The sequence below is a fragment of the Calonectris borealis genome, chromosome 5 (assembly GCF_964195595.1).
Source record: "Calonectris borealis chromosome 5, bCalBor7.hap1.2, whole genome shotgun sequence".
Classification (NCBI taxonomy): domain Eukaryota; kingdom Metazoa; phylum Chordata; class Aves; order Procellariiformes; family Procellariidae; genus Calonectris; species Calonectris borealis.
Window position 1 is genome coordinate 44,521,243 of NC_134316.1, and position 17,007 is coordinate 44,538,249.

General features: G+C 45.0%; 1 protein-coding gene across 10 annotated transcripts in view; it reads right to left on the reverse strand.

The window, feature by feature from the left end:
* Nucleotides 1-13,760, reverse strand: part of PHF21A (PHD finger protein 21A) — a 132,244-nt gene extending 118,484 nt beyond the window's left edge. For 2 of the 10 annotated variants that reach the window (XM_075152195.1, XM_075152186.1), the window contains exons 1-4: nt 12,535-13,132; nt 999-1,127; nt 712-922; nt 25-70 (exon numbers count right to left, since the gene is read on the reverse strand). The gene's annotated coding sequence lies outside the window, so the exon portion shown is untranslated. Of the gene's footprint in view, nt 1-24; nt 71-702; nt 923-998; nt 1,128-12,534; nt 13,133-13,289 lie in introns of those variants that run through there. The other 8 variants (XM_075152189.1, XM_075152190.1, XM_075152188.1 and 5 more) reach the window with 8 other exon arrangements.
* Nucleotides 13,761-17,007: the final 3,247 nt, after the last annotated feature.

Consider the following 17,007-nt stretch of genomic DNA (forward strand, 5'->3'; position numbering starts at 1 on the left):
AATTTGGTAAATGTAAGCACTAACCTTAACTCTGGCCCTCTGGATACATTTAGGATGTGTGCCCATGTATCTGTAAAAACATAATCACGCCTACGTGGTAATATGCAATTTCTTGTATTAATTGTACTATAATGCAAGGGAGCTAGAAAGCTGGGCAAAAAAAAATTTCAACAGCAACAACCACCACCACCATCTTTCTTCCATATTTTTTCAGGTTCTGCAGAACTTAACTCAGGACTGTTTCTTGGCACCAGCGCTTACCTATGCAACTCAGATTTCAAATTCAGATTTATTAATCATTATCTCCCCTATGCATCAGAAGGTCTCCCATCCCCATTCAAACCTCTACTTTTCCTTCAACCCAAGACAACCTAATAAAAAAATATATCAAAAACTTCAAAACCAAAGTACCCTATTTATTTTGTACAACCAGTTTTACAAGAATCCCACCTTCTTTGGGGCAAGCACTACTTTTTGGTACACCACCCATACTTAATCAATAAATCATTTTTAGGCTCGTTCTTGTTTACCAAGTAGCAACATTCAGGACTTGACAGAAGCAGGCAATTTACTGGATTAAACACACAAGTGAGGGCCTTCGTTCCTAGCTTAAAGTCTCCAATAAATTTACCGCAATGCAGAATAAATCAATTTCTCTCTGCCTCAGTTTCTAATCTGAAACATGGGAATAATACTACTTACCAGACTGACCTGTTATCTTTCAAGTGGAGCAGATTCTCAAATAATAACAGGCACACCTATACTCAAGTGAATAAACTATGCTGATTCACAACAGCAGATTGCCTGGGCCAAATTCCATGCAGTATTAACAAGTCAACAGGAAGCACTCCAAAATTATTTCACTGATGTGCTCTGATCTTCCTTCCCCTACATTCCAGTCAGCTGGCACTCTCGCTGCTCCCTGTAAATATATAGGCACAGGTATCAACCTCAAATTCTGTCTTCCCTTCCCCTTTTATTATATTCTCCCTCCTTACCCCTTAAAAGCCTTTTCTTTTCTTTCTTCTCCTCAAAAGCACACAAATGGGAACTGTAGCATCTGGAGAATGGTATTTGTAGCTGGGGTAGTCACACTCAGTGTGGGAGTACTGATGGTAGTCACTAATCTGAAAGGAAGAATTCAAGTAACCATACACTTAATAGAAGTTCCTTTCTTCTCAATACCATGATTATTCAATATAAGTAAAAAGATTTACACGCTATATCACATAAACATAACACCGAATCACTGTACCAATCTAACATGGAATCACGGAAGTATACAATTAGCATTTAATGGAAGAAAAGCTGAGTGCAAGACCGCTGTACAATGAAAGCAGACTTCAGCTACAAGAAAAACAAAGCATCCAAAACATTTTTACTCGCACTGATTGCCATAGATTTTTAACTGAGTTGTTTACTTAAAATAGGAAAACCAAACTGTAGATTTATCCATTTTTAGTGGCTACTATAACCAACTGAAAGGCAATACCATTTTCAACTTTCACAATGCTGACAGAGAGTGAAAGGGTATCATGGAGCATGGCATGATTACGCTTTCTAAACAAAAGGATTGGCAGTTTGAAGGAGGCTGCTGGTGGCAGTCAATTTTTTCTCTCCCTCAAATTATTTTTGATTCCCAAGGAGCCAGGACCTATCCCCCAGGGCCTTCACCCAGAGGAGCAGGCAGTAACATCCTCTTTCACATCCCCTCACACCAACATCATCACATCCTCCACCTGCCCTCCTGGGACCTACTGATCCCACGTACACAACAGCCCCACTCCAACACTGTTCTAGGAGATGGAGACAGCCACCACGTGGCAGGAAGGCTTCCCATAACAGCAGACACCAAGATGAGACAAAACGGCGCGGGGCACTAAACTAGTACTGCTTATGTCACGATAGCATCAAGACCAACACTCACAATGATATGTTTACAATCACAGCACTACTGTGGTATCAGTGTAGTGCCCATCATTACCGTAACTTCTTTGCAAAGTTACTCTTTAAACAAGTTCTGTTATCTAAAAATTAATGCCCAGATTTTTAATGGTCTTATTATTGCGCTAGAAAAGGTGTTTAAAGACATCTCTCTCCACACACACAGAGAAATTCTTATGCACTCCTTTCATTACATCGTCCTTACATATTCCTCTCCTTGCTGTTTCAAGGATGGCTTTTTTTTCCTTTTAAAATCCCTTGGAGAAAAATCCCAGCTCCTTTCAATTGAGACTCTGTTTATTACACAATAAAGGGGGAAAAAAAGCCATATGAGGACCAGAAACATACATGAAAGTTTATTGCCTGATTTTAAGCCCCTTCTAATACAACTTCTGATCCCCAAGAAGCCCATATGCGTCTTACCACCTACTAGACTACCAAAGACCACAGCATGGGAAGCAATGTAGAGAAAACAAAATCTAATCGTAACACAATGGAGGTTGCATAGCTGAAGGCTTAAAACGTATCCTGCATATGTGGGAAAATGGCAAAAATTACGGAAAAAATATGCAGATCATATTTACCACCTTTCCCGTATTATGCAAGAGTTCCTGAAGAAGCTGCAGCAGTTTCTGATATACCCAAGACAAAAATACAGGCATGTCTCATATATAGTACTTTCTACACATTACAAACAGGGATTTAACAGATACTTGTCCCCACCCTTAGTTTAAGTTTTCAAAAGCCTTAGAGTAAGACGGCTTATATACATGACGATGAAATCATCCATTATATTAACAATATATTTGGCATAAGGAAAAATCAGCATTTCTGGATAAAAACAATCATGGGTAGGGAAGGGTAGATTACGTTAGAAAAGAGAAACCGGAAAGAAGGTCCCAACCGTTGAGGAATCATACATGTTTATCTTACATCAGGAAGGAGCAAACCTAAGATCAGTATTTTCGCTCATGCAATTTTGTAGCAATGACAACGTCAGTGCAAAACAACAACTTGAGGTACTCCTATTCACACAGTCATAGACCTATGCTGAACTAATCAACACTGCAGCTGAGAAGATACTGTTACTTGAGTGAGCAACTATCCTGGAGCATGCATTTAACAGGGCAACAACATCAGGTTTTGACTGGCTGCAAAAACTGCAGCTCATCATCACAGGAAAAACCGTTTGATTAAATTAAACACTGCACAATCTATTAGAGTTCTGCATCAACAGCCAGGCACCCAAATATAATTCCTGCAAGGAGTAAAGGGGGAGAAAACACTGCGAGTTTTACGCCAAGAAGAAATTGCCATACAGGGATGAGAATTATGTGAAGGGGGGGAGATTTCCATGTTTACTTAGAGCATGAAATTCAAAGGAAAAGTAGAGCTGGTGAAATATGCCAAAATGCAGGTGCAAAATGGAAACTAAGTCTCTGATTCTGAAACAAGTTTAATGGTAACCAATCCACTGATTCCAGCAGGATTCTCTGAGAATGCAAAGTAAGGGGTATGGCGAGATTCCTCCTTGGGAGAAGAACTGCAGTTGACTCAAGGACAGGTACCTGGTGTTCAGAAACAGCACAAACCTTACTAGTGCTTCCCAATTTATTCCTGACCAGAATGTACTCTCTGAAAGGGTAATAAGGGAAGCTCAGGTAGCCACATCCTTTCCATTTGGGGTCACTGACAAGAGCATCCTTAATACAGCAAATTCATACTACACACAACAATAGATTTACATGATAAAGATGCTTATCAGAGATAATTTCTGCAAGCTAAGCAGCAGTGAAATAGCAAGGTATCTGAGCTCCAGCTAGATGCAAATTAGCAAAAAGCTTCGTTATTAGTAATATGGGCCATTGTAGTCCTTTTATAAAGTTATGAAAAAGGTTTGTTGGGGGAGGGGGGGCTGGTTTTTTGTTGGGGCTTTGTTTGGTTGGTTTGTTTTTTAATCCACCACAAGTCAGCCTATTCAAATTTCAGACTGAACAGCTCAATTGGGGCAGTTTTGTCACACCAGCAAGAAGGAAGAGACAGAGACAAAAAGCATTCCTTGGATATATCAAGGACTAATTTATGGCTTTCATGTAAAATTTTGTCGTGTTAGCAAATTAAGCAAAAGCCCTGAATAAATAGATTCCAAGTTCTCACAAAGCATTACAGGAGCTCAGTATTATCCACTTTTTAAAGGAACAGCAAATACACTAGGAGACAAAGTACCTGGCGCGAGATCCCCCAAGGGCCAGCAGCAGCATCTTAAACAGATGACAGATTCTTCAAACTTTGTCAAGTACTTCAGCCCTGCAAAATCCACTTAAAACTACCTTTTTTGGGGAAAAGAATGAAATCCTGGTACTCTCAATTCACTGGGAAGCTTCCCATCGACTTGAGCAAGGCCAGGATTTCCTCCCAGATCAGGACACATTTGCTCTTACAAGATAAGAAGAGTTCTTCTTTACAAGTATGCATCAAACCCTTTTGTACATCCCTATTACCCACCTTCCTTATCTAGAATACCCTGATACAGCAGCGTTACAAAGGGCGCTGTCGCAGGCTCTCTACAGAGGGTAAAACGTCCTTTGAAGGACAAGACACATCATCCTTCCACTACATATAGATTTATCTTGGTTTCTTCTCCTGCCTGTTGTGTAGGCCCAATCAGTCAATGAAAGGGAATTTCATCCTTGTACGGCAACAATGACAGCCCTTCTAATCATGTCAATATACTAACAGTAACTATTTCAGCTAACCATGTGTCCTGTCAGCAATTTGCTCCACATGGGCTGTGAAGGGGCTGGGAACGCTTAAAGAAAACTATATTACTAACTGTTTACAAACTCTATTACAGTTACAGCATATGTAAGGTTTTAGATGAATTTCTGTATAGATTTACCTTCTTCTATCAGTTTTAAACAGAAGTGTCAGCAATGTACAATGATGACAAAATACATTCCCTGCCTCAAAGAAGCTATTACCACCTAAATATCTGTCATATTTGTAATCTGTACAGGTGAAGGAGAGAGCAACTTTTTGTTGGGATTTTCTTGCACACCTATGAAGCAAATATGAACTCTAAATTTATATTGAGTGGAATTTCCAGATACTTACTAAAAGAAGAATTTTGCAACACAGACCTAGATATAAGCTAATTATGGTGAATACAAAGAAGCTACTTTCCAACATCAGAAGTTTGGAGGTCTTGATCCTACTGCTACTTACATAGGTTCCGATTTCAGGCATTCAGATATCCTCTCTGACTTCTGAGGGTCTTAAAGTAAAATACACATGACTTTTTGCAAGACTGGAGCTCTAATTATTTTCTCTGAAAACATCAAAAAGGTTTATTTCATATTTTTTGGCACTTAAATATAAAACTTTTTTTATTATTATCTCACACAAACTGAAGAACAAAGAAATTGACTGGGATCAGTTAAAGTTAAGTGTTTGCTCCCCTCAAAATTAAGAAAACTGCAGTATCCAAAACCTGGCACACGAGACTACAGCCATTACTAAACTTGCTACTGACCTAACTGAAATCAAATTAACATCCACACTAACTTTAGCAAATCCCCCTGAACATTATTAGCTAACGTCTTGCATGAAAATACACAATTCTTACGGATATAGAAAAATAAGCATTCTGACAGTTACTATTCCTCTACCCCTACTCCGGAAACACTCCACCTTCTTCGACGCGAGTTCGATGCGAGTTCAAGCGTGGTGGTCAGGGCTCAAACACACCGGCCAAAAACTGCCAGATGCGCTCTGCTTCTGGTCGCACCTGCCAATACCTGAGTTTGAGACCCTGCGTCTCCTTGGCAACCAGCAATGACGTCACTAACCCCCACAGCAGGAACACAAACCAGCTCCCCTGCTCTGCTGCATAAGGCGGCTACGTCATCGCTCGGCCTCAAGAAACACAGCAGAGAAGCGAGATCTTGGCAGGTAAAAAGCCGTTCAAATCCCCTTTCACTTTGACAGAAACCCACTGTGACAGTTGGGCGGCAGTTTGAAAGGAGAACATGGCAGCCATATCGCCTGTAACGGAATCTTCCTTCTGCCGGATGCATCCATCCATAACCTTGCCTTGAAAGATTAGAAGTTCCCAGAATATCAAACAGGATACTTGCAATCGCAGATGAAGCAAGGTATTAGCGCAATTATTAATATATTCTTTGTACAAAAACACATAGGCAGTTGGAAGACTTCTTTCATCGACTGCTTTTCCCTAAACACACTACCTAACTACAAACTGTAAATAAAAATACGTGCCGCTGCACAGTAATAGCGGCACAGGTTTAAGCTGACCAACTAAGAACTGCATAAGGTATCGACGACTCAGTTTCTAGAATATTATAGCATCTTTCACTTGTCGCCCCAAATCTCCAACTTCTGCTCATGAAAACTACAGGTCCCAGGATGCATTAGTATATCGCAATCCAGGCAAGCTAGCCTGATAAAAACACAGCACTGCATACTGGGGCCTGTAGTTGCCACGAGCCACATCCTTACTGAAGATGAGACCAGATGTAGGCCACACTGCACGCTTCCTCAGGCCAGCAAACAACATACACATACCATACAGGGAGACCTCTGCTAGTAATCATCAGGTAAGCTGGATCGATATCCAGTTCTCATATGTTAAAGGTAAGAGGACAAAGCTTTCAGTAAAAATACTCATCAGCTAACCAATAATTCCGAAAGAATAATCAGCAGTGTAGCTAGTTTCAAACACACAGAATGGGCCATAGCTTTTTAACATCTTTATACTAAAGTGCAGTGAGAATTCCACCCCCCCCCGAAGACTGCTACATTTATTAACATTAAAGTGTTCTTCTGAATATCAATAGGAAAAGTATGTTTGGTGAGGGGCATATTCTCCCTGTCCAGAATTTAATAATCTGGAAACAAATTACTCTTTTCCTCCATTTCTACAATGTACTGAAGCAGGAGCTTGCCTCTCTTCCAAAAAGAAGCAGAGCTTAGCTGAAAATTAAATAGCTGTATCTCAGCGTAGGCCTCAGAGAAGAATATGCTGTACTTCAGTTCAGTAAAGGGAAGGGCAGCTCCCCCTACCAGTCTGTTCTAAGAAGGTTTTAATCGAGGAAGGAAACAACCAGGGATCAAAATGACTAAGTCCTCCCTTCTTTTCCCTCCCTTTTTCCTGAGCTCTGGATTATTATTATTAAAAAACAATAATATGCATGTACAATTCCATCTAAGTACTTATATGTTTCACTAGTCTTTGTAGAACAAGACAGTCTTTGCAGCATTTCCAGGCTAGCAGGCAGCACCCGCAAAAACATGCGAAAGAAAAAGGACCAAGACTCTGACCCAAGAGAAAGACAGCGTCCCGTTGCAACAGAAAGACAAACGGTGACGCTTCAGTCACCTGAAAGACATCCTAATGCACTTCCCTATAGAGACAAGAGGCCTCAGGAGCATCTAAAGGTTTTGTCAATACAGGAGTACTGTCCATAGGCCAAAGACAGCTGTTGCCATAGTTACTATCAGCCTTATCAGAAAATAATTATTGCGATTACTCAGAAGTTTTGTTAAAACAATTCAAAGCTTCAGTAGGATACCACTTGATCTCTTCAATTAACTGTTTGCAACTACGCTGCCTTCAGGATCCACATAGTTAACGACGCTTGGATCTGCAGGGTTGGAGGGGAACAAGGGAAGGAATCAATGTTCCTTCTCCCTTTCGTACTGACAGCTTGCATTTCACAGGCAGAAACAACGAAACCGAACCGACCGTAGGCTCGGCTGCTCTGCTAGAGTACTCTCGCAGGCCTGGAGACCGAGTCCAAGCACAGGCCATCTTAGAGTCACAGGCGCAAATCTGCCCTCATTTGTTTTAACCATTCACGTGTCTGTACTCCCGTTCAAGAAACACACCGGTTACATTTTCAAAACATATTTCTAATTACACATGCAATGGTGGAGTCCCTCACTTAAGAGGCACACAACGCAATTTCTGTAGTAAGTGGGCTTGGTAACGTTCCCTTTTGTCCTACAGGCGCAGTACTGTCAGGTGGAAGGGCAGAATCTGGAAAAAACACATTTTAAGAAATCTGACATTAAAAAAGCATAGAAGCTGTGTGAACATGGCCTACAACACAGCTCACGTTAAGCAGAGCCTCAATCCTTATGTACTATCTATAAATGCATTCCCACCAGTAACAGCAAACATTAGGTTAGGGGGGCAGTAGTATTTGGGGGGGAGGGCAGTTTCTGGTGTGGGTTTTTTTAAGCATGCTTTAGGCATACAATCTTTAATCAAACGGTGAGTGTTTGCAATGACAGCGAACAAGAAATCTCAGGTAAGAGGGAACGAATAATTGGTCAAATCATCTAGGAAAAGAGCTTTTAAGGCACAGGGTACTTGACAATTCCAACAGAGAAATTAAAATGATGTAAACAGTAGAGCAGAAAATAAATGCTGCAGAGAAGCCTATACCAAGTAGTGCATTCTTTCCTCAAAGGCCTGGGATGATCAAAGTATTAAAACAAAAGATTCCATGGTAAAGTTGGGGCTTTGTTAGGGCAGTAGGCACGGCAATCCTCTCAGACAGAAGGAAAGGACCTTTCAGAACCTTCTACAGCTTTAAGAATTATTTTAAGGACAGGTGATTCTAATTGTAAAGTCTGACTGTCATGCAAGTGCACCTTTCCTCAGCACTAAGCACATTTTTAAAAACTCTTTTGATTTTTGTACATTTTATAGCCATTCTATATCTACACCATCACTTTGCTTTTGTGAGGTTTTGCCATAACAAAAGCAGAGCCAAACAAACTTAAAATTGTACTTTATCCGTTTTAATTCAGTGAGGAACTTCGTAAGGTGCAGGAGCCATAAATTATTTAAAACTTACAGAAGAAACACAGGGGCTTTTTTTTTTTTTTAAATGAGACTGTATTTGCAATAAGAAAAAAGAAAAGGAAAATAAGAAAATATGAAGTTCCTCCCCCCTCAAATGTAAATAAACTTCTTTTTTGCCTGCATAATGCATATTCCTACCACCAGCACAAGCCAGACACTGGCTTTGTGCTGTACTGAACATGAAATATTAATGTAAGATACCTATAAAAACTATCCTTCAGTTCACCCTCTATTTACAGGGTGCAGAAGTAAGTATCTTGCCCCTTGCATTCGGCAGACATCTCAAAACCCTTCTGCGCGCTGCCCCACCTTTCCAGTATATGGTTTGTTCCTAAATAACCTTTGTGCAGTTAAAATACATCAGAAACAGGATGTGAGCTGCTTTCTGGCACAGAATAATTGAACAAGGGCAATTCACGAACGTACAGGAGCCAGGCCTTTTGTGGAGTCTTACACTTCTAGTACACAGCTACGCATGTGACTGCACAGTTGTGAGCATAAAGGGTGAAGGGGACAGTAAAGAAATACTATTAGGAGCTTAATAATAGGTTTTTAGCGCTGCTCCTTCTACACAAGGAGCCTCTCCTGAAGGCTAGTCTGCTTTACAGCTCACATCACCGTGCAATGGCCCCCCGAAAAGCAAAGCCCTATCACACTGTGAAGTTCTTTCTGGAAGCTTTTAAACAAGCAAAACCAACAAACAACAAACCCGAAACAATAGTAAAAAGGTTAAGTCACCAACATGTGTTTCTCACATGATGTTCATCTTGAGTTTCTGGTACCAGCGCAAAATGCCCATAACACACGAAATAAGACAAGTCTATCAACGTACTTACAAACTGGTATTGAAATGAAAGAGAAATCTCTGTTGTAAACAAATTCCAGTAGTATCAATTCATTTGACTGAATAAAGTTCTTCAGGGCTCTGAGACTAAGTATAAAGGAACTGAAAAGCTACGATGTGTTCATACACAATTATGACCATTATAACCAAAGTGCACGAACAACCCAAGTGATAGCCAGGCTCACGATTAAAGCTTTCCAACTGCACACAGAATTTCACAACTTTCTAAGGTGTCATTAAAATACATTTTATTTTCCTAAAAGAAGGAAAAAAAAAAAGAAAAACACCCCACAAAAACGCATAAAAATTGTCTCCTTTGTACAGATCTGGTCCAAGGATTTTTTTTCATATATATATTTTTTAAATTATAATTTCTACAGTGACATTTAACAGACACATTCAAAACCTCATCTCTAAAAAAGAGAAGTAAAGTTGGAGTAAGAACTATTTAGGCCCAATGCTTAAACATAGCTGAAGCTGAATGGCCTAGGGTGAAGAGAGATCTTTACAAAACCTAAACTGAAAGCAGAGATCTTACTGTTGAAGTTGGAAAACACAACAGCATTTTTCTCTGAGCAGCATAAGTTTCAGTGTCCTACTTTTGCTTTAAGTTCTTTGAAGGAAAGTTTTGTATTTTCATTCCCTAAAGGAAGAAAACCACTTTCAGCTGCCTTCTTCCGCCTCACAACAAATCCAGTTCAGGATGCACACAGAGAAGAGCAAAGATTAAAAGCTTTCAGGTAGAAATCTTACAACGACTAATGGTAAAATAATTATCAATAACAAAATACTCCTTAACGCAACATTTTGAACTATACACCATGTTAGCTTTGTTAGTTAACTGAAATATCACCAAAACCTGTAATGGGATCCACTCCGAGTTTCTTGTCGCTCAGGTCAGTATGGCTAAAAACTGGGGGTATGACACAGCTGACATCCATCTGGTGGTTAAGTACTGGGTGAGCAAGCACCCACCTTCTGCTGGACAAGCCATCTCTTAAGACCTTGAAGCGACACTCTGTACATGCTACTATGCAATATGAAATCAATGGATAAAGAGGTTGCTTCATACTCCCTCTGTATCCACTCAAACTTCTAGCTGATGTAACTATCACAAAATAATCTAATTTCTCTACCACAGTAAGGTTGAGAGGTTTAAAAACATGCGAGAAGCACTTCACCTATTTTTTTAAATACAGTTTTAAAGTTTCATTTACTGAGCTACAGAATTCCTTTCTAGAAAATAATAATAAAAATGCCCCCAAAGAAACAGCTTCATTCGGCTATTGTGAAACATGCCCAGATATAAACAAAATTCCCAAAGCCTGTGATCTTTCTACTAAAGTGTGGTAATTAACTTCTCCAACTAATATGGGTAGTTATGCACATTTTTTTTGTTTCTTTCTTTCTTTCAAGATGCTGTTCTTACTAGTAATTTAATGTCACTATTTGAATATAAACGATGAAGTTACATTATACACAATCACTAACAAGCTTAATATAAAAGTTTTAGCATCACACCTTAACCGGGTAGTAGTCACAAATTTCAGATTTCTAGGGTGGTTGGTTTTTTTTTTTTCCCAAGGCTTTGAAAAGCATGTTATTTTCTTCACAAATTAAGCCCCAAAATAAGCCTCTTTTCATCTAAGTTAAACATTCCCCCGTTATGTAGCATATCCAGCCTCACGAGCTAGCTCCAGGCAAGCACAGGAAAGCCAGAGGAAGCTGACTTACAAAACTGAAACTAAGCAGGTGTCTTCATTGTTAGAAGTGAGCACAATGAAGGGGGGGGGGGGGGGGGGCCGGGGGGAGTAAACAGACAGCCCAAATCCTTTTTATTTCTGATACCTGAAAATCTACAGCTAAGCAAAAAAGATGTATCTACCTATCAATATGGGGTTACAGGAGTATCTGTCCTTCAAGCTGATAACAAGCAACAGCATATCTAGTTAAGAAAACTTCACTGGCCCAAAGGAGCCTATCCCTTAGGAGAGTCCTGAGCGCACGTCCCCACCTGATTTTTCCACGCTCAGACCTATTGTACATCACAGTACACAACTTTCTCGTGACACGCAAGTTATTACCCCCAGTGGGACCTTTTTACATGCAGTCTCCACAGTGAACAAAAGTTCATTGTCAAGCTCGGCGCTTGGGCCCAAACAAACATCCAGGGGATAGGAGGGGGAGAAAGAGGGGAAGTGCTCCTATCCACAATTGTAAGATTTGCAGGCAATCACCGTTACTTACAATTAAAAAGTAGGAACAGGTGTAGCAGATATCATACTTTGATAGCTGAACAAAGAATATTACAGCACGTGACTGAAATGTGATGACATTTGTTCACCAATCGAAAACAAAAGCCACTCTCCAATGGCACTCTTTCCTCCACCCCCAAGAATTAGGAACTTGGAAATCTCTCCATATTGAAACACATCTGTTCATAGCCTCATTTTCTGACACTTGAGAAGAAGTTGAATGAAGAGCTCCATGCATTAATCCAATAAGAATTCACCTAAAAACCTCGGCGTACAATCCCGTCAGCACCCTCCAAACTGCAGAGGTGGCTGGGGGAAAAGCTCTAGCGACAGTGAAGCTCAGAATAATAAAGAAAAGAAAAAACAAAACACACACCACCACAAGAAAAAAAAAACCCGCAGAAAGGCAAGCGAAGAAAGGAGCATGCACAAGAGGACTACACCAAATGGCAGAGTCCCACATAGAGCCCCACTCCACCTACACAGACGCAGGAGGGAGGGAAAAAATAAAAATAAAGAAGTAGTCGTCCCCAATGCCGGCAGCCGTGCCGGAGCAGGAGTGGGAAACCCCGGCGGCACCCCGGCCCCGAGCTCCGTACCTGTGCGGGAAGGGCAGCCCCAGGGCGAGGGGGGCAGGCCCGGCTCCAGAATAACAAGTTGCAGAAGAAACGGAATTTTCCCGGCGCTGCTCGGGCCACAAAGACGAATGAAAGGAAGGAGGAGAGAGAAGGAAAAAAAAAAAAAAAAAAAAAAAAAAATCCGCAGCAGCGGCTTTACTACGAATTATCCATCACCGAAAGCGGCATCATTTCCCAGATAATAATAAAACTTCCCCGACAGCATCGCGGCGAAGGACCCGACCGAGAGAAAAGGGCCTGGAAATAATCATCCTGAAGGAAACCGGAGGGGAGGGGATAAGCCTCCCTCCCCCACCCCATCCCCAGTGCAATGTGTCATCTCCTTCCCCTGCTCCTCCCCCCAACCCCAATGTGTCACCTCCTCCTTTTACCCCAAGTGTCACCCTCCTCCACCTCTCCCGCTCCCGCTCGCAAACTTCTGCCGGCGCCCGCCGGGGAGGCCGGGGGGCCGCGGCGGCGCCCCGGGACGCTCCGCTCTTCCCCCCCACCCTCCCCGAGGGAGGGGCCGGGGGCCGCCGCGAAGTTGCTGCTCCTCATCGCCAAGTTGGCCGGAGAGTGCGGGGCGAGCCGCCGCCATCCTCGACGCCCCCAGCCCCGCGGCGGCGGGGGGGGGGGCGCGGGGGGGAGGGGGGGGACGGCGCCCGGGGGGCGGGGGGGGCAGGGAGGAGGAGGAGGAGGAGGAGGAGGAGGCGAATCCGAAAGGTGGGATACTACACCCTGCTGGCGGCGGCGGTGCTGCTGCGGGCCGGCCGGGGTCCCCCTGGCAGGACCTCTCTGTGAGGGGGAGGACTCTTCTTCATAGGGGGAGGGTGCCGGCGCCGCCGCTCCTCTGGGCCTCCCTGTCCCCCTCTTCTGGGCGCCTCTCTCTCTCTCCTCCTCTCACTTTCTTTAAGCTAAGCGGGGAGTGGAAGATGGTAGGTTGCTCCCTTCTCCTCCTCCTCCTCCTCTTCGCTCGCTCTCGCCTCTGTGGGGTCCTTTTCCTTCCCCCTCTCCGCGGGGGGCTCCTCCTGCGGCGGGGAGGAGGGGGCGGGCGGGGAGGGAGGCACGAAGCCGGAGAGGCGCAGGAGGAGAGAAACTGTGACACAAAAACAAGCCGAGAAGCTGAACTCTTCTTCAATCCCATTCACCCGGCCCGGCCGCAGCACCGCTCGCCGGGATCCCTCCGCCGCCGGCCTCCCTGCCTGCCTTGCCTGCCTGCCTGCGGCGCGCTCCCGACACGCCGCCGCGCGCGCCCCCGCCCGCCCCGGCCCGGCCCGGCCCGCCGCCTGAGACCCGCGGAGGAAAGGGGGGGAGCCCGGACCGGCGGACCCATGCCCCCTCACCACCACCACCCCGCGACGGCGGCGGGGCGCCGCCGGCCGGGCCCGGGCCGGGGAGGGGGGGAGCCGGGAGGGCGGGAGGGCGGGCTCGGCGGCTCCTCCTGAGGGGGACTACTTGACGTGTCGGTGCGGCGAATTTATTTCCCTTTGCCTAAGGAACGGGGTGTGCTGCGGCCCCCATTGCCTAGGGAAAAAGCCCGGATGTAAAGTGAGTGAAACTAAAGTAGAGTGAAGTAGGGCACCAAACTCTGCCGGAGCGGCGCCGCCGGCCGCGGCGGCGGGGGGCACCGGGCGGCCGCACCGCCCCGCCACCGCCGCCCCGCCGCTACGGGACGGGGGGTGCGCGGATGAGGGAAGGGGGGGGGGGGGGGGCTCGGCCGGCGCGCGCCCCCCCCCCCCCATACACACACACCCCCCCCCTCGCCGCCTCCCCTCCCCCGCCCGGCCGGTCGGCGCGCGGGGCTCGGCGGGGGCGGGCGCGCGGCCGGGCGGGCGCGGGGCCGCGCGCAGGAAGCTGGGGCGGGCGGGAGGAGCCGCGCGGGGCCCCGCCGCGAGGGGCTCCGCACAGGAAGTTGATGCAACAGGGCCGCGGGAGGGGGGGGGGGGAGGCGGGAGGCGAGAGGGGGGGGGCGCGCGCGCAGGAAGCCGCCGCCGCCGCGGCGGCGGGGCGGGAGGAAGGCCGGCACCCTCATCCCCCCGCCGGGGCTGTGCTGGTGCCGCACGGCGGGGCGCGCCGCCGGGCCCGGGCCCGCGGCACCCGCGGGAGCCCAGGAAGAGCCGCCCGCCCCTCCTTCCCCGGCGCATCGCCGGCCCTGCCATGTTACTCGCAGAAATAGCGCAGCCGCTCGCCGAGCGGCCGGGGAGGGTTTTTCCCTCCTCGCCGCCGCCGCTTTCCGCCTTGCCGTTCATGCAATGGGGTTTGCTTATTTATTTATTAACTTACTACTCCAGGGCCGGGTGATGCTGCCATTTGCTTTCGTGCGAGCAGCGGGGAACGGCAGCGCATCAGATTCCCCTGCCTTTTTTTTTTTTTTTTTCTTTTTTTTCTCTTTTCCCTTCCTCGTTTAATTCCCCTCCCAAAGGAAAAAAACCGTGGCGAAAGTTTTATAGGCAGGTTCAAAGCAGTGAAGTTACATTATCACGAATTTTAACGTTTCTGCGGTGCCCGTTGACGTGAAAGGCAAATAAACGGGAATTTTACTGTTAGGATCAAAATACCGGAGAAGGGAAGGCTCCTCACTCACGCAGACCCACGTACATTTCTGGGTCCGCGTGGGAGGGCAGCTCGGGGGCCATCATCGTACACTCCCCCCCCCCCCCCCCCCCCCAGTTTCCAGCCACAGCACAATGGGCTGCTGGGGGCTGCCCAAACCCAAGCAGCCAACCCATGCGGGATCAGTGCTTATCTGCAATAAACTAGCTTAAGTTACAGGCATGGCATGCACCCCCTGTGCGTCTCCGGCTTCTGAAAGTCTCCAGAGTCTCAGAAATACTTAAAACCTCGCCTTTCTATCAGAGCCACCATTGCTAAAGCAGTGGGACATGTCCTGGACGCTGTGGGATTTGCATGAGCTCTCACAGAAAGCCAGGGTTTGATGCAATGCAAAACCAATTTTTTTTTTTAATAGCCTCTCACATCGCTTTATTTCTTCAAAATGTTCACAAGTTGGGAAGAAAAGTGTTTGCATTATCTCTGCAGATGCTTCAGGAAACCGCGATGAACTCACTATTCTGTTGTGAAACTAAATCCGTAAAGCAGTCATGATGAGTAACTCAGGGACGCGTCGTAATTGGGCAGTAATGCACAGTTTTATCATCTGGAGGATTCTGGTGTTCTCAATGTGAGCAGGGATTGACGGCAAGGTTCCCTCTCAACTGTCAAAAAATTGGGCTACCAATTGTTTATTTAATTACTGTTCATTTTCCACCTCTTTTTCCATCAGTTGGTTGCCAAGTTGTGTGTGATTTAATTGTGAACTTTACAACATTTGGTGCCTTTCTTAAAGCTGTAGCTTCTGGACTCATACAATTATGCAAGAAACTCAGGTTTATTTTTTTTTAATTAAGTTTCTAGCCTGTGGGTTTGTAGATAGGAGCTTGAAGACACAAACCTTAAAGGCACAAAAAGGAAAAGGTACGAAGCAAATAGAGTAATCCAAAAATGCCTTTCTTTTTTTTACCATCACATTGTTTGGCTTTTTCTTTTTGAGGCAATATCTCTCCTACCCCCCCTTTTTTCTCTCTCTCTTTTTTTTTTTTTTTTTTGGAAGCCAGGTATGACTGTGAACAGCAGGGTTGGTGGAGTACTAAAATAATAAACACACAGAAAATACCAGGGTGCTCATCACATAGTTCCTGGTAGGTGCACCATTCATGGGTTAACAGGTATGGTCACGTGCACGGGACTACCAAAAAAATCTAACGGCCATCACAGTAGGTTTTCTAACGTGTCCAACTGTGACAAGAATTGTTATGGTTAGTATAATAAAAACATTACACAATTTTTAATAAGTGTATATTTGCTTTTTATACTTCTTTCTACTTTACTTCTACAGCCGCTCAATAAACCAAGTCATACTTGGGGATCAGGTCGATGACTGTCAGACCTGCACGTTAGGTTACTGAGATTTCGCCTGGGGCTCCAGCCCCCTCCCTCCTCTCACCCCTCCAGTCTCCGTAGCCCGTTTTTAAACCCCTCTGAAAATCCCAGCCCCGCTACTCAGATTTTTCCCCCTCCATGTAAACTTTTACTACCGGCAGTTCAAGTCGGGGAGGCCGAGTGTTACAACCCAGACAACAGCCTGGATTTTAATTTTACCTTCAGTTAGGGTTTAAAGCAAGAAGAGGAGTCGGCTTACTCTGAAAACAATCAGACCAGAGTTGCTTTTGTCCTTCAGAGTTTTTGATAGAGGCACCAGAAAAATAAATACTGAGTAAAGCCTGTTTATTTCGCTGGGTTTTATTCTTCTGGTTAACAAGCAAGTTAAAATAAGGTAGAACGAGTGATAAAGCATTATTAGAGATTCGGCATGTTTATTCTGCTGAGGAGTCAATACGCGCAGTTTGACTAAAGTTTGTTTTAGAGATGAACTTTGGACGAAGTTCAAAGAAAAAA